This window comes from Seriola lalandi, unplaced genomic scaffold (assembly GCF_002814215.2).
Source record: "Seriola lalandi dorsalis isolate HSWRI2012SDOR001 ecotype SW California unplaced genomic scaffold, Sedor1 jcf7180002054972, whole genome shotgun sequence".
NCBI classification, from domain to species: Eukaryota; Metazoa; Chordata; class Actinopteri; order Carangiformes; family Carangidae; genus Seriola; species Seriola lalandi.
Window position 1 is genome coordinate 6325789 of NW_019525660.1, and position 18158 is coordinate 6343946.

The following is an 18158-nucleotide window of genomic DNA, read 5'->3' on the forward strand; positions in this document are numbered from 1 at the left end:
AGGCTGAGCTCCCCCTCTCTTGTAGACAGTCCTATGGGACCCTGTCCACTCTGTTTCAGAGATCTTTGGCAAAAGATGTTGGACAAATGAGCAGGAGCTGTATCTCATTTATAAAGATGAAAGATACAAGGAAGCAGTGGTTTGGGAAGACAAACACAGCAAGTTGTTTTCAACACTGCTTTAAAACAAGAAGACATAAAATGTGAAATAATAGCACTACAGAATAAGGACAAAATATTGCAGGGGAATTTGAGTGTGTGTGTGTGTGTGTGTGTGTGTGTGTGTGGGTGGGTGGATAGGTGGGTATATGTGCGTGTATGCACATTTACATTCTTCTTCTAAATCTGTATCTAATGCTGCCTTTAAAGCACTGATACTCCTGGGAAAATGTGTGCATCTAATACTTCAGTCTATACAGAGAATAAAGCAGGGAAATAATTCTGCATGAACGGATATGTTTTCAGCTTGAGTAATGGAAACAGCAACCATCAAGGGAAAATGAGCCATACCTTTGTAGTAAACATTGACTTTATATTCATAGCTGCAGTTTTCCCTTTTGGATATATTTTATTTATGTTAAACCAGAAACACAAAAAGACCAAACATTATCTAAAGATGCAGTGTAATCCTAAAGTGAGCCAAATATCAAAGCTGGCCACCCACAAGTATTCGGTCAAAAGGGAAATTGGACTAAGTGCAAAGGAGGAATATAAATATACAATAGGATAGATTACTGGACTGTGAAATACAGACAGTGGAATTTAAATTGTGATTCTATGCACTTGGCAGGAGGGTTTGCAGGCGTTGTAGCTGGTAGACAGAACAGACAGACAAGCAGCTGTTTGCCATGTTGTCCTCTCCTCCTCCCCATCTTAAGGTGATGCCAGGGCCAGACACAGCCAACACCCACCTCCCACTGAGACTTTTGGCACCATGTACTTTTATCCTTAAAGAGAATAAACCACAGTGTGTGTGTGTATTCATGCACAGACAAATCTGCTTTCCAATACGGTGCCTCAGGTTTGGGTCATAACATGCAAAGATCATAACTGGGTTAGAAAAATTGGATTAGATCATACACTGGTTAAGAGAGAGCAGATTATTATTATATGGGCATCAGGCATACCACTGTATTTGTAGTTAAAGAAGAGAGGCAGATATTCTGTCAGTTGATTTATTCATGTCAACAGGGAGACTTGGATTACACTACCAGTCTTAAATGACTTATTAAATGTTTGTGCAACCTTAGGGTTATGTTCGAAAAGAAGTCGTTAGTATGAATTCAGAGGGCAAAGGTGTTTAATCTGTTCTGAACAACCACACTTGCCATACAGAAGGCGGTAACAGGAGGTTGCTTTAACATGGGGATAATGGTGCACATGTCCCTCTTGGATGGCAATCATAGTCTTGCACCTGGTTATACGTGTAAGTGCCATATAACTTCTACTAACTTCCTGCCTTCTTCTCTTTGAATTTGATGTCAGACAAGGATGCTTGTAGGGTTATTATATTGCCATTGTCAGTCACAGTTGAATGGTTCCTATGATACTGTAAAGAAACAGTTCCATCACATTTTCAGAATTTAGGCATCGCCTTGTTACCAAAGTATCGGTTCTCATGACATCCCTAATTTCTATCATTTCTCCTGCATGCGCCACCCAGGCACCAGCCCTTGCCTAATCCAAATGGAGTATTTCCAATAAATGAGAATGTGTCTGACAGGGACAATCTTCTGTTGCATGCTACATGTGTGAAAGGGCAATTTTGGAGTTCTAGAGAGAGAAGTTCAAACCCAGTTGATTTTCTCCCACACAACATGGCATGAGGTGGGTGTCAGTGTCAGACAACAGTCCAACAGTGTCCAACAGTGGAAAGGTGTTCACGGATAGGGTACTTCCAAAGCTATCATTCAACCAGTTTTGATGAAGTATACTGGCAGCTTTACCCTTCATATTCACTTTAATTCAATCTTAGATTAAATTTTTTCTACACCCAAATCATAATCCTCAAATGTAAGGGTCTGTGTTGTTGCGGGTGCTTTGTTGTTTCAAGTAGCAGTGACATAATTAATGTAATCCAGGAGGGCCAATTGAGTAGTAAATCCAATAGTTTGAAGAGTTATCAAATGCTAAAAAAGAATATAATAAATGCAACAATCACTTTATCCTTCATTGCAAGGTAAATGGTAGAATGAATCCATTCACGTTACAAAATAAAAGTTCAGCTAGGTTCAGTTTTTTTGCTGTGTATCATTGAAATGAACGAAGGGGCTAGACGATTCTGTGAATCCAGGATCACACAGAGTTCTTGTTTTCTGTAAAATCTCCACATGGCAAATATGGTAAAAGTGAGGTTAGGGAAAGATTGTTTATGGTAAATAAACTACAGCTTGGATTAGGCAACTAAACACTTAGCTAGGTAAACGTTAGGTAAACGTCCAAATTAAACAGTCAAAGTTAATTGCAGGTTTGGAACAGGAGAAAAAGTCAGACTTAAAGCATTAAAGTCAGACTTACTACATGTCCATCCTTCTCCTTGATCTCCACACTTTCACCGTATGCCACTGTTTAAATATAAAACATAACTACATCTAGTAAACGGCAGCTCCTTCCTGCGTTGGCATTAAACCTTGATCATGAGGTAAGAATCGTTCAATATCGACAGTTCTACTGGGATCCTGCACTGTTTTTTCTCCATACACTGCTGCTGTCTGAAAATGTACAGAAACAGGAGAATGGACAAACCTACTGTACATTCACACCTGTACACACACCTTATACTACCATCCAGTCCCAAACACCCCCTGTAAATTCACTCCTTTAAGCACAGGCCTACTTCCTCACTCTCAGATGAGTGCAGGATTTAAAAAAAGCCACATATTTGCACAGATATGCACAGCTCATCCTCTTTAATTAAACTTGGCCAATTCCTATTTGCACATCTAACGCATAGTCGCATACAACTGATCGGAATTATGATCAGGTCTCAGGAAGGGCAGAGGAGTGCCTGAGCTTGTATGTGAGCCAGCACCCTTTTTGTGCCTCAAACATCTTGAGTAAAACCAGAGATAATGCTGAAAGCTCGAGAGATGGTGGAGAAAGCAGCAGAGATGGTCAGCCGTGGCAGGACGAGTGGACGCCCAATCACTTCGGACAATGAGTGGTGTCATGTAAAAAAATCGATAACCAGCTCTCTCTTTCTTCCTCCCCTCCCTCAAGATCCAAAAGTTGTGTGTGGAAACTCAATCATGGTGGTATGTGTGAGTGTCTTGAATGTAGATAAGGACTGTCTCCACACTGTGAAGAAAGCGAGAGAGGAAGTGGAAGTCTATATCAGTAACAAAACAAAGACCTGAAATAAACAATAAGAGAAAGTGAACAGATATCTGAAGAGCGATGGAGAGATGAAGGGAGAACACTATGCCGGCTCTTTGTGTTGGAAGTCCATCAGCAGCTGTTCTTCCTGGCCAGCTGCTGTCAGCACGCACAGCCTCATGGGACTTGCCTGCGTCCTGTCAGTGTTACTGGACCTGTCAGCTACTGCAACACACACACTAACACACCTGCATACTTTGATATGCATACACACAGGCATAGCAACCTGCACAAGCATGCAGAGGCCATCAAAACACTTCAGCCCACAGTGGTCTGATATACATACACATACGCATACTGTACAGAATATATACGTGCACAAGCATGTGCAAACACTGCCTCCAGGTTTCGGTGTCATGATCACCCATTTCAAGGGTATGCAGGCTGCTGAGCAACAAACACTAAGGTGCAATGGCTTCATATTGATTGTTCCCGGGGATCAATACCAGCCTACTTTGATATCTCACTCCCAGAGACAGAGCCCACATCTGTGAATGCTGGTGTGTCATAACACACTTTCCACCTCTTATTCACCTCCTTATTCATCTGTTTCTTATGGCAAATATAATTCATCTCACCCAAAAGACAGTTTCACACATGGATCCATCTGGATGCCTTTTCCAAGTGTGTGTTATCTTGTTTCATGCTTTGACATCTCCCTATATGGACACAGTGTGCGCCAGTACTTATCAGTTGAAAAGTTATAACAATGGCCAGAGCAAAATTTCTTGCCTCAGGCGTTTTCATTCCTCTTGTTTGCACAGTCCACAAACCACCACATATACACACACCTCTCCCAAACCCACCTCCTCTCAGTTGCCCCAGCCAATCACTTCACAGGATCTTGGCCTGTCAATCCACAGCCCCGGTAATCAATTCATTAATTACATCCCTTTCCCTGCAGACTCACTTCCCCAGTATCAGTTACATTACACTGCAATTAGATTAAATTACTAAGTACAACCTGCATATGACAGCCGTTATGGCGGCGTCAGGGGAGTATTATGCTGACTTCACGACAAACCCACTGCGCAATTTGTAAAATGGAAATATTGTCTGTTTGTTAATGGAGGTTATTTGATAAGTACATAAATGAGGAGATACTGTATTCGTCCCATGACAATTCCACAAATAAAAATCTGAAGTAGTCGGAAGTAGTTATACTGCTTGAAAATTAAAATTTTCCATATTCTGCAGACACAAAATACATCCCATAATGACCAGTTAGTAAAATATAACTTCATTTATCGATCAAGCTGTTGTAAAAGATCTGTTAGAGGAATAGTCTCACATTTAGGGAAATACACTTATTCACTTTCTTGTCAGGAGTTCAGATGAGGAGCTCAATAACACTTTTATGTCTATACGCTAAATATGAAGCTAGAGTCAGCATAAAGACTGAAAACAGACACAAAAACAACAAAAGGATACATTAAAAATAATGGTAAAAAAAAAGAGTTTTTTTTAGATTTTAAAGAGTAATAACTGTGGCAGTGATAAATTAAAATAAGAGACAGATATTCCCAAGAAAAGAACGAATGGCAGTGCAGTCAAGAGAAAAAGACAACCATCTGCAAAACAAACCATTATTTTTGTATTGTATAGAGCCATTCATTTCTTCTACCTAAAGATGGCCTGCTCCAGGTCCAGTGTGGGATGGGGGAGAACCCTTTTTGTTAAGGTAGTCCCCTATGGATACAGCAATGTCTGACCATGCCTGCATAATGGCGGGTTTGGCCATGTTGAACTGTGCTGTGGTACACTCAAGAGAGGCTATACTCTGGTAGGATGCCATTCAGCATTGAGTCAAAGGGAGATTGAGATTAAACCACAGTTTTCACACTTCCTGCTGTGAGGCCTGCCGGAACCAGCCTACGCTGGTTTAAATTAAGAGTCAGAGACGAAGCATCATTGAGCAGACAAAGGCAGGGGTTATGCGATACTGTAGATCCTAACTCTGACAGTGTCAACATAACATTGAGTCCAATGAGTCCAATGTCCAATGAGAATTCCCAAAATGTTTGTTCATAGATTAAACAACTATTATGATATTAATTCATGAGCTATTGAACCAACAACACAAGAACACTGAGCTACGGTAAATAGATTATGTCAGCGTACTATTAATCTATGTATACATACAATGATAATGCCTAGTAATACTCTGTATGTGGTTATTAAAGCTTAATGTATACTGGATATTGTCTTATGTTGATATGGCAGGGTGCTACACTGGAATTGTATAGAAGAAATAACTACAGTGGATCTATATTTTTTTTTTTTTAAACTGGACAAAATGAGGCTAGCAAGTTTCCATTTTCCAATTTTAGGCTAAACTAATCACCTGCTGGCTAGTTTCATTCACTTTCTCTGCAAGAAAGGCAATACATTTCCCAAAATGTCAGGAACAATAAAACAAGAGTCTGTCAATGTGTCTTCACGTTTCAAAGCTGATTTATCATTGTTAGGAGTCAACAGCTACGCTATAGAAGTGACTCTGTGAAGCTGTGATAATCTTAATGCAGAGAAAACCAGACTTTATATAGATAAACATAAATTGATTTGACAATCAAATCATTGGTAATTTTGACCTGATGATCGTGCAACATGAAACTTAGAGCTTAGTGCATCAAAGTCACTGGACTTCTTCCTCTGGGTAACAAAAACAGGTACAAAATATCACAGAAAGTCCATCCAGTCTGGAGCAAAGTGGTGGACTGTCTGACTCAGCGACACCACCATCCCTGGAGCTGTGCCACCAACATGGCTAAAGTCCAAAGGCCCAAACCTCCACCTCTGGAGACAGTAATACACTGTGAATTACTGTAAATAGAAGGTGCTTAGTACTCCAAACAGCCACACAGCTCTTTCACAGTGTCCCAAGAACCGCTTCACCTATCAACACCTGCAACTCTGTGAACAGAACCTGCAGCCCAGTGATTTCTATTGGTAGATGTATGTTAAAGTAAAGTTGACATAACTGTGCTCGCGAAAATTCTGCACATTACTAGGTCATTTTAGATTAATCATAATTTCACTGGCAACCAGCTCTCTATTGTGACTTCCTTATAATGGATGAGTGAAATTGTGGTGGGACTAATATATGCAGACACAGGTTTGTAGTGGGGAGTCTGACTACGGCTCATCAGTTAGCCACACCAACTGCCGACCACTGAGAAATCAATTCTACCTCGGTTCTTTTTCTGTGAGAAGCAGGTAATTCACTTGTGGTGCAAAGCAAGCATGACACATGAGGCAAAAGGCAGAAGAAGAGTTGAAATTTCAGTAAACTTAATGCAAATATGGACTGTGTTTGCCATGAGAGGACAGCATTTTGTGTAACGCTTCTAGCAGCTTTCACACACTTTCGAATGATGAGGGCAGCAGAGCTATGCAAGACCTGTCTCTCTTGTCTCATCAAACTCACAGCATGAACACATATAAACATATTTTCCAAATTGTTGAATTATAAAGAACTATATAGTGAGGGTTGACTAAAGTTGATTCCCTTAAGTTGACATGTCTGTTAACAATCATGGGCTTTATGTGGCGATATGACCTCTTTCTCAGCAGTCAGTCTTGTCTCTCAGTTGTTTACCCACCCGTCTGTCCATTTCAGCCATTATGTCACTAACCAGGAATCAGTTTAAGATAAAATTTTGAAAAACCATCCACGTCACTTCTGTATTTAAGGTTTGTTTCTAGCAGGACAGGTTATTTAATTCATGTTGTTTGGCTTGATTGTAAGACTGTTCATGAATTCAATAAAATGTCACCTTACATCTATGAAAAAGACTATATGCACCATGTCACACTTTCATTTGATGAAAATATAGAAACAAAGCTAAATTTGGACTTTGAAATAATTTATTAAATCCATCATGAGGATGTTATTCATGTGCTAATTTTACTGCAAAAAACATAAAGGAAAGCAACTGGTGTGATTCATACCACATAGTGGTACCGTGTGTGACGGGGAGTTTCCATAATAACATCAACACAACCATGTAATGAGTAATGTCTGTGTTTGGTCAATTTGCATCCTCTTCACTCCTTTGATGCAACGTTACCTCCCGTGTTCTGCTGTCAGTTTGAATTCTGCTCATGTACTTTGGGCCAAGTTTAAGTCATTCACTGGGAAAGAATTAATTTGGAAGTGCTGTCACCAGCCGTGATTAGGCCCATTACTTGTTTACTGCCTGTGAGAAAATGTGTGTGCGTGTCGCCTTTTGTAGCGTAAGTATGTAGTATCACAAACAGCCAAGGGAATGTTAAGTCAGGGGTTACGAGTAGATAAACAGGCATGGAGCAATCTGAAAACAGCAGAGGCCATAAAAGAGATATATTGCATCTTAACAAATTGATCATTTTCCTTTTTAATTCAAAACAAAGTTTAAACATTGAGTTATTGGTTGCTTTGCTATTATGCAAGGTCATGATAAGTCAGACAGCTGTGTTCTCAACTTCATTTGTGTTTGTTTTCCTTTCACTAAATAGACTGAGAGAAAGGCCTGTACTTCTGAGGTGATAAGATCCTCCCTGCTTGTTCTTTGCACTGACCTTGGGTACTGCAAAGTAAAAATCAATGCTCTTTCAGAGGGACAGAAGGCTGTATTCACTTTCTGTTAAGATACTGTGCATCTTCCGCAGAGGGCAAGACAGAGGAAAAGAAAACCTTTGGTGTTAGTCAGTGCGTGTCAGTGGAGGGTTTATCTGAACAGATAGACACAGACACATACTCAGAGAGACCCTGGTATAGATATTAAAGGATAGGGTTGGAGTTTAGCTCACCAATACTGGCACGCAGGTATTTGGTGGTCAACTTCATTTATCTCAAATCAAACCTGCTTTAGAGTTTAGACTTTAGGAGCTCCTGACACACACAAGATAAACCTCAAAAGCAGCTTTAAATGGTTTTAAAGCTGCTGTAATAATCATTTGTCATATTAAAAATGGATAAATTGACTGCTTGTAGATTTAAAAATAAATATTGGTTCTATGGAGCTTTGTAGTCTTTCTACTCATTGTTTTGGTTTCCTCCAACTGCTCTCATCAGTGTCATGTCTAGACGCTGCAGGCAGCTCAAAGGAACCCACTGTCCCCTACCTGCCCAGCACAAAGCAGCAGACAGACAGAGTTAGAGACCAGCTAGCAGCTAAACAGCTAGATGTTTCTCTCAAGAGTTGGTGTAAAAGGAAAGTGTGTATTGGACACCAAAACAAGTATTATGCTTCTTTGGGTAGAACATAGGCGAACACACACGCATTAGAGTTGCTCAGACATCCTTGGGTGGCTGTTGTCTTTGATTGTCGCTATCCTGTGTTTGACCCCTGTATCATGCAACATGGAATTTAGGCCGACAGCAACACGACATGTCCTCCTTCCCTCAGTCACAGTTTTCGCAAGTTTGAAAATACATTGGTGGTCCCTCCCACCACTCTCCCATTCGCTATGTAGCCAAGATGGCCACCAATGAGGGTGAGAAGTATCTCAACTCAATTTTTTGACCATTCATGCACCATCGTGCTTATAATGCACTGCATGTTGACATACTTGCCAATGTGAACACACTTAGGTTGGGAACACACTGGCTGCATGGCAGCTGCACAACGTCTTGGTTATCATTTCAGCGCCCATCTTAACATGTTAGAATGGACACACTGCCTGTGTGACAGGCTTGAGAATACAACTCGCGGCTGCTTTGCGTGATCTACAGATTTGGCATCTTGCCCTATTTTTCACACGTGATTCCCAGCAAAAACAGACAGGGAAAAGACGTGTTGATGTCATATTGACATCATACAAGCAATGTTAAATAAAAACTGAAAACTAATAAAAACATGAAAAAATGTAAATATATTTTTCAACCATTTAAGCAGCGGCATGTGTAGACAGTGGCATCTTAGTGACATTTTTCTGTCAGAAATAAATCAGAAATTAATTTTTAATGACAGAAATCCAACATTGTATATCCTGCAAACTCTGTGTAGAAAGATAGAGCTGGCAGTAGCAGCAATGCAGCTGGCATGTGTATGCAACCAGTGTTTTGCCAGTTCACACTTAAAAAGAACTAGTTCAAAGTTCAGTTCATACAGATGAAAATGAACTACTTTATGTTCATAGTTCATTTTCAAAAATTCTGACGTTCACAGTTAAAAAAATAAACTAGTTAATGTTCATTTGTTCAGTTCTTTTTTATTTTTTTTAAAGGAATAGACCGCTATTCTTTTTTAATAGAACCTCCTGTTATTATTGTGAAATAAAAAGAGATGGGGAAAAAAGAACCTCCTTCTACCCATCCATCACCAGCCCCAAATCATTGCCACTCTCAAACTAAATGTATTATTGTATACCACTGAAGAATCACAGACATGAGTTACATTTAAAATCCATTTGTAAATATAATCCGTCTGAGTCTTCACTTGTTTGTTCATAAAACGCTGCTCAAACAAACTGGCTTCAGCAGTAGTAGATGCATCTGTACCTTCTGTATCGCTAGCACCAGCCATGCTGGGCCATGTCTATGGAGATGTCAAACTGTAAAACTGTCGTAAAACGTTAGCAGCGTTCACTCTCGCTAACATTCATGTTCATCATTTGTAAACTTATTCGTTCAGTTCAGCGTTCACAAAAAATATGAACGTGTCATGTTCATTTTTTCACTGAAATGAATGAATCAGTTTACAAATGATGCACATGCACAACACTGTATGCAACACAGGCAGTGTGTTCCCGGCATTACACATTCAAAATAGCAAGTGTGAGTACACTTGTCAGTATTATATTTAAGCTTGTTTTCACTGCCCTCAAGTGACCAAAAAATTCAGTTATCGCAGGTTTAATTGGAGACTTTTAATGTACCATAATGCTCCTATCATCACCAAACATCTGCATAATTTTTTTTAAAACATGACATTAAATGCAAATTTGCTGTTGTTAGCAGTCTCCCTTCAAGAAAGCTGTTCAGGTAGAAATTCACTAGACCTAATATATAAGCCCTAAATCATAATTTGTTGTATCCTGTGCACACCAGTGCTATCAGACACAGAACAGTAGGACTCAAAATGCAGAGGCAGGGACAAAGAGAAGGAGAGTTCGGTAGTCGTTTTATTCAGTCCAATTTAAAAAAAACAGGAAATCCAATCCACAGGGCAGAGGTACAAAATCACTAGGCGGGTACTCGGTATCCAAAAGGCAAAAACGGGTCAATATCACAAGGGCTATAGATATAGATATAGATATATACGTGAACCAGACGCTGGCGCAGAAGGGAAAAACCCCACCACATATATACACTGAATGATAACGAGACACAGGTGTATCACTTTAGGGGAATGGAGGCAATCAACAGGAGGGAAGGAAGTTAGACAGTACAAGGAAGAACACACACCAAAATAAAACAGGAAGTAGACAAGACACAAACGCTAAACCTACCAAAATATATTACAAAACTACCCGGGCCCTGACAAGTGCAGAGATTTTGCATTTTTCATTGTATTACTTTTATTACACTGAAAAACGTTTGATATTTTTATAACACTTCCTTTATTTTGAAGTGGTTCCTACCCTGTCCTGGCACAAACCCATTACCTGGAGACGGCTGTTTGGTTTCCTACGACCTTGGTATTAGACAGTTTTATATATTCTACATATGTAGTTAAAGGTTTGAGGTTTGAGCCTGTTTAGGAAATCTCGGGTGACTGCCTTTCAAATTCACCAGCTTCTTGCATCACTTCTTTCAGGCCGCTTAAGTCCCAGTAAATGTTCAGAGACTAGCTAGATGAACGACTGCATGTATAGGGTTTTAGGGAAAACTGGTGGTACATGAAAAATACGAAGGCCTCAAGCCTGTGTTGCAAGTCGCGCCTGGTTTAGAGAGGCAGCGTCAGCCTCTATTAACCCCAAACCGCAATTTCCAAAAAACTCCAATTCACCTCAAAAGGGGCATGAAACACTTTAAAACAGTTTAATTCAAACTGGAACCCAGGAGCTCAAACCAGGCAACTTCAAATTAAACATCATGAATATAAAATGAGTGCACTTCAAACCAAATCTAAGTAGTTTAATTTATGCACTACAATGAGTTAAACGGCACAAAACACTTTACAATTGGTTTAAAAAGCACAAGCACTTTAAAACACGATCAATCAAGCCGAATCCAACGTAGTTTCAATTAAATGTGCTATAAATTGTAACTACAGCACAATCAAATCAAAGATATCTCAACTCAAATCAAAGCAAATCCAATTAACCTTCCTTCAATCTGTTAAAGCAGTATATTAATCTCAACATCAGCTCACATTAAATCACAGCAAACCTATTCAATAAATGCTCTTAATCTGTCAGAATATCTAAAAAACTGTAAATTAGCTTTTGTCACACCTACTCTAGTAATTAATTAATTAATGCACATTAAGAAGTTACATAGTACTAGCAACTTATATAACCATCCACACAAAAGCAAATCACATTATCACATTATTATCTGATTTTGTAGCAGCACATATTAACCTTAAATTAAACCAAAATGTATTCAAATGAAATAATTTGGCACTAGCGTTAACCCAGTTCAAACCAGACCAAAGCTAATCAAACAACACAGCTCTATAACTCAAAGCAGCTTAAATCACATTAAAGTTAGCCTAATTCACACCAAACCACATCTATACAATTAATACACCTATGTGTCAGAATATCTTAAACACTTTACAACTCGTTAAATTCAATCCATAATCTTAGCAAATTCTATCAAATGCATGTGTTGAACATATCAACCAGGAAGCTCAAAACTATTATCAGTGCATCATCTGGCATTTAGCAGCATGTATTCCATGTAAAATTAACCACAATGCATACTCAGACATTACATGATGTATCATCCATGTAACATCACCACATGATAATGTCACGTGAAATTTTCTTTTTTTTTTAATCCTTCACATAGGGAAGAAGTCTCAATTTCAACAAATAATCATACTAAATGACAGTCTATCCTCGAGGCTGTGACAGGCAGCACTCAGAGAGGAGACTCAGACCAGGGATTTTGGAACAAATGAGTACATGGTATGTTTACAAAATATCTAAGCAAAGTAAAATGAAAGGTTACTGGTAATTTTTTGTCAATTTTCTCACTACAACTACATCAAACCTAACATTTAAATCCAAGGAAAAAGAAAAGAGAGAGAGCTGAGCTCTGCACCAATAACAAAGAAGATCCTACTGATACTACTTACAAATACTATATTTAAAAAAATACTATATTACTATACAAATGGGGCTCAGAGCATACTAGCTACGAATAAGGTAAAATCATAATGTAAGGTAAGGTAAGGCAAGGTACAGACACATGCTGCTGGCTAAACCTCTACTCATCCACGTAAAAACCTAAAACATGAAAAGAAACAAAAATAAAGATTACACACTAGTGGCATAATGCATAGAGGTCAAAAATGCTTTAAACGTCAGTTACAAACATAGGTTCATGGCCCATATGAAAGTTCCGCCAGATGCTCTGTATACGAAGGGGTGCACATTACACAGGATGCCCTGCGAACAGAAACTTAACGTGAGGACACAGCATGTAGCATTGTACTTTGGCACACATTAACTGCTCTGGTTAGACAGGATGTTGTGGTCAAGTCAAGAGTGCGCAGCTGTTTCTTCAATCGTTAGCTGCCTGCAACAGCTGCAACGTGCAAAGGTCAGTAGAGTCTCAGACAAAGTTCATGAAAACAAATTAAATGTTTTAAATTCTTGGTTCTTTGTGTCCATTCATCCCTTGGTTATTGTTCTTTTTACTTGTGTGTCCATGATCTGTGTTACTCTCAGAGGGGTTTGGTCCTTGAAACAAGTGAGAATTGGCCACATCAGCAGCTGGCTCTCTTAACAATTTTCATTGTTCACTTTTTAAAGCTTAGTACACACAGGCTTAACTTGAATCCTTTGGAGGATTCAGACGTTAAAAAAAAAAAAAGAAAGGCATACTTCTGTAGTGCGTGGGTGAAGCAGAGGTACTTTAGACTTCTGTCAAGGAGACATTGACTGAGGACAGGTGGAGGGAGATTTAGTTGTACAGTATTGCTTTCCCCCAGCCAAATCAGAAAATCCATGCAAGCACATTAGCAGAACTGCTAATTGCTAGGCTCTGTGTGTCTAATTGCACACATTGATCCGTCCACAACCTCCTCCAGTTGAAATGGCATTGTGAAATTAAAGCCCTAAAGTGGACAGATAAAGGATTTTGTGCCACATGATTCAGATATGCTGAATAGAAGTGGCTGCTATAGAGCCCAAATGTATAGACCGGGGGGGTCACGCTAAGAGTCACGCATGCTATTTAAATTCTGAATGAATAATTCAAGTCTGTGGACGTGAATGTGCCCACTTCACAAATCACTCCTACACTCTACACGTGTGCTATTTTAAATATTCTGCCATAATCTGGAACTAATTTGTTAATCCAACCTCTCTGTTCTCATTTTTAATTTACATTTTAGGTTCAGAACAAAGGGTTTGGAACTTTAGTGTCCATTGCTACTGCAGTGTCAATAGTGCTGTGATCAATTTTGGTGCTGAGCACGGAGATCGTCGGTCTAGCAGTATGTCCACTTATGTGATCTTTCTCTTTCTCTTTGAGTTTGAGCTGCTTGTTCATACCTGAAATTCACCCATCATGTTTTTCAAAGCTTGTAAAATATCACTTACAACTGTATTAATTATATGAAATCTAGATTTGTAGATGAAGCTGAGATGGTGAGATTAACAAGTTAAGAAATCTGTAAATCAAGGCACACACAACCCAAACATACCCATCAAAGCCTCATTATACTCAGAGTTCAACAATTATTTTTAGGATTGCTTTCATGACATAGAAAAATCTCCTCATAAAATCTTAAAGTCTTATAATAAAAAAAAAATATTTGTGTTGATGGAGAAAATTATTGTGAAGTAGATCAATTTTTAAAAAGTTTTAAAAATTTAACTTCTTCATATTTAGAACCTAAAGTGAGACAGGGTACCTACACTGCTTTGAAATATTAACTCACCCACCTGGACTTTTTTTTTTTCTACTGTTTAATAATAAAAGACTACGAGAAAACACTCAAAACCTGATATGACCCTTGAAAAATAGTCTCAAAGAACTCTGATTAGTGCATCACCCAGTGGAATTGGGCTGAAATGTTAGCGTTATCAGAGTAATGTAAAGGCAAAACCCTAAATGTGTACATGTGCATCTGAGCTCAGTGCTACACAAAGCTGCCCCATAGTAAAATGTACAGTCCTGCCTTAGGTGGTTTTGATGTCTTTATTTGAGCCGGTCATGGTGACTATGTGGGCCCCAGGCAAATATAGCCAATGTCCTGGGGCAGAGTAAACAAAGTGCTACTGTCCATCCCAAAACACACTTGTTTGTACATAAAAAGAAACCTCACAGCAGCCGTCTGTTTGGTTTAAAGCTACTGTACATATTAAATGTAACGTTTCAGATTTTTGTGGCATGTCAACATCAAGTGTCCCACAGGGGGAACAGCCTGATTTCTTTACTCAGAGTTCTACTAGTCTCTACCTGCCTGACACTGACACTTTGGGTGTGTAGTAGCTGCTTCTTACTAAAAGTGAACTGTTGGAAAAGCCTTCGTCTTTACTTTGAAGCTTCTAAAAGTTGCACTTGAGGATGCAGTGAGCCATGACTCTTCATTTTGCTTTGTGTTCATCCCCAAACAATGACATCATCTATCTAAGGTGGCGCTCTGCAGAAGTACCTTCATTCTGACCTCTAATTGGCGAGGCATTATGTGCCAGAGGGAACATTACACTGCATTCCTAAATGGCTACTCTGGGCCACTGCACAGGACATTTAGTTAAAGTTGGTCATTCTAAGTCCCTGGAGAGCCAGTAAAGAGTTTGCCACATTGCCTGGAAGAAAGTGCAAAGACGTATAATGTGCTGTAGATGACAGGATTCTGCTGTGGGGTCCCTGGATGCAGTCAAAATGGCAAGCCACACAGCATGGAGCTAAGTAATGCCCCACTGCATCTGGCTAATAAGCTGTAAATAATCGGTCGGGCTTCACCCCTCTCTTTTTCTCTCTGTTCTCTCTAGCATAATAAGAAAACACTCCGCTGGATCAAGCTCTTTTTTAACTACATGGGGAATGTGTCCCTCCAGGAACAGCCCTTCTTTTAGAAGATTACCGTGGCACAACATGGAAGTAAATTACAGACAACGCGACTTCAGCACACTCTCAGTAACCCTTTGTTCTTGCGATGAATCAATGTGAAATCATGCTGGCGTTTTCTTTTTCAAAAATATTGCAGCTGTGGGTGGTAAACAGGACAAGAGAAGTCAGAGTTTCCTGCCATATACCTGTGACGTGATATTTTGAAGTCTGAGAGTGTGGCACTCATATCAGCAATTGACTTTATTACTTATGTTTGGCATTCTATAATAAGAAAAACATTTGTATTTTCACTCCTTTTCACTTGAGTAACACAATTGAAATTCTAATCACTGTTTTAAAAATGAATTAAAACATAATTTACATTTTCCTTCCAAAGTTTGTCAAAATGGCACAAATGGAGTCTGACATGTCGTGTTTGACTTTGAAGTTTTAACATATAAAGGGACAGTTTGGGTTATTTCATTGGTGTTGTATGAGGTAGTCATGGCAAGCTAGCAGAGCGATGTGTTGCTGTGCACAGGGCCAGCAGAAGAAATGCGTTTTTAGACACTTTTAAAAAACACCCACGGAAATAATCCAGTATCCGTTGAAGTGTATGCTTCACTTAGAATATTTTTCAGCAGTTTATCTTCCCGTCATAACAGAACTTTCCTTTGGCACTACATTTTTCAAGTGCTGATCTACTGTATTCCTACACACAAGTTCATCTAGGAAGTGCACTGTGTTTGATTCACTCAGTTGACCTACGGCTGCGGTGTAATACAGTGAGGCTCTACAGTAGCTCTTGTGCGTAGGAATACGGTAGTCCAGAGGTTGAAAAAATGTAGTGCCAAAGCAGGTTGCTGTTTTAACCCGAACTCTCCCTTTAAAGCTGCAATGATCCTCAGCTCTGCAGTGTTTCAGTGTCTCATTATTTTACATGATGCTACTTTACTGTTCTGGTTCAGTGTCACTGCAGTACTCCACAGAGGTTTGTCGACAGGAGTGGAGGCAACAGTGATGTGGATTTAGTTTCTAAGAAACACAAAATGCTGCACTTAGCACCTTTAAATGTTTAAATTGCTATGTAAAATTTGTCCAGAGCAATTGAATTTAATTTCATACTCTGGGTCATATGCAGCTGTCAGCATCTGCATTCATAAAAACACCATCATATCCGGCACCACAACTGTCTATAACTACAGAGTGATGATGAAGCACCTGAAGCTTTGGCCTGTTTTGTCAAGAAATCATTTATTTTTTAAATAAGAACAGCTCGTGTCTTCTCTCCCAATACAGCAGACTCGCTAAAACCCAAATAGAAATGTGGTCTCTTATGGTCAAATCATCAAATCCAATTCAATCCCCAACACGGAACTAGGAAATAGTGTTATCATATTGTCCTCTTGTGTTGGTGATTAAAACTGAGTGACAGATTGTTCCGCCCATATATGACAAATATTAAATTCACAAACTTCATTATTTAAACCCATTACATTTCTGTATGAAATCAATATGGCTTTGTTAACTGCAGCTTCTTTTGGCCCTCTCTCCAGTTTAGTCGGTAGCACATCAGTACTGCTTTTGTGACACAATAGTGTTTCTAATTAACTGGTGAAAACATTGCCCTGATTCCTGTCAGAATGTCTTGCTTTTAAATGTTATATGTAAATTTTCCAATAATTAAAAGGCATTATTATTATTGTGGTGGCAGAAAGTCATATCTGAATTGTAATCATCTACTTACATCTCATGAACTCATGTATTAAGTATTTCGGTATGTACTCATGCATTGCTGTGGAAAACGTTAGTAACATCAGCAGGATGTGAGTGAGGATGTGCTGAAATGTCAGCATGACCGAGACAAGAGTTTCAGGAGAGGGGCCAAAGATTGTGAAACAGAGTTACTGGAAAGGGAGAATGTTTTCTCCAGAACTCAGACCATAATTGTCCTCACAAGGAATGTGAGGTTGTTTGTCGCTTACGACTATATTTCATCTGTCATTGAATACATGTGTTCAAATAAAATATACTCTGAACTAGTGTAGCGGACATACCTGGCCTGGCATCAGTCACAAGCCATTAAGGAAGTTTGTTATACGAACATGCAGAGTTATGGACCCGAAATTGACACTTTGTTACTTTTCCCATCATCACAGAGACAAAGGACCCTTCTCTCACAAACACACCATGCTTTCAGCATGTCAGAGGAATGCACAACCAGACCATGGGGTCAAAGAGTCAGTTACAGAGGATCAACGAATGGACAGCAGACAGCAGGCAAAATCTCCAGTTTGTAACAATAAGACTCTGTCTATTGAGAATTGTTTGTTTCTTTTATAGAAAACTAACACCAAAAGGACTGATTATCACTAAAGGTGTGAGTCCTGGCCTCTCTGTGCCATGCATGAACACACACACACACACACACACACACACACCAACCTCCTTTCCTCTGTCCCTCTGTAGAATTATAAACTACAACCCACATTCCAGTCCTGGGTAGTGACCAGCAGAACACTCTTCTCAGACACAGATCTAAGGAATAATATATAATTAAATATCTAACTGTTCTGTAACTCATGAGATGCTTCTATGTTATAGTTCAATCCCAAACTTCTATC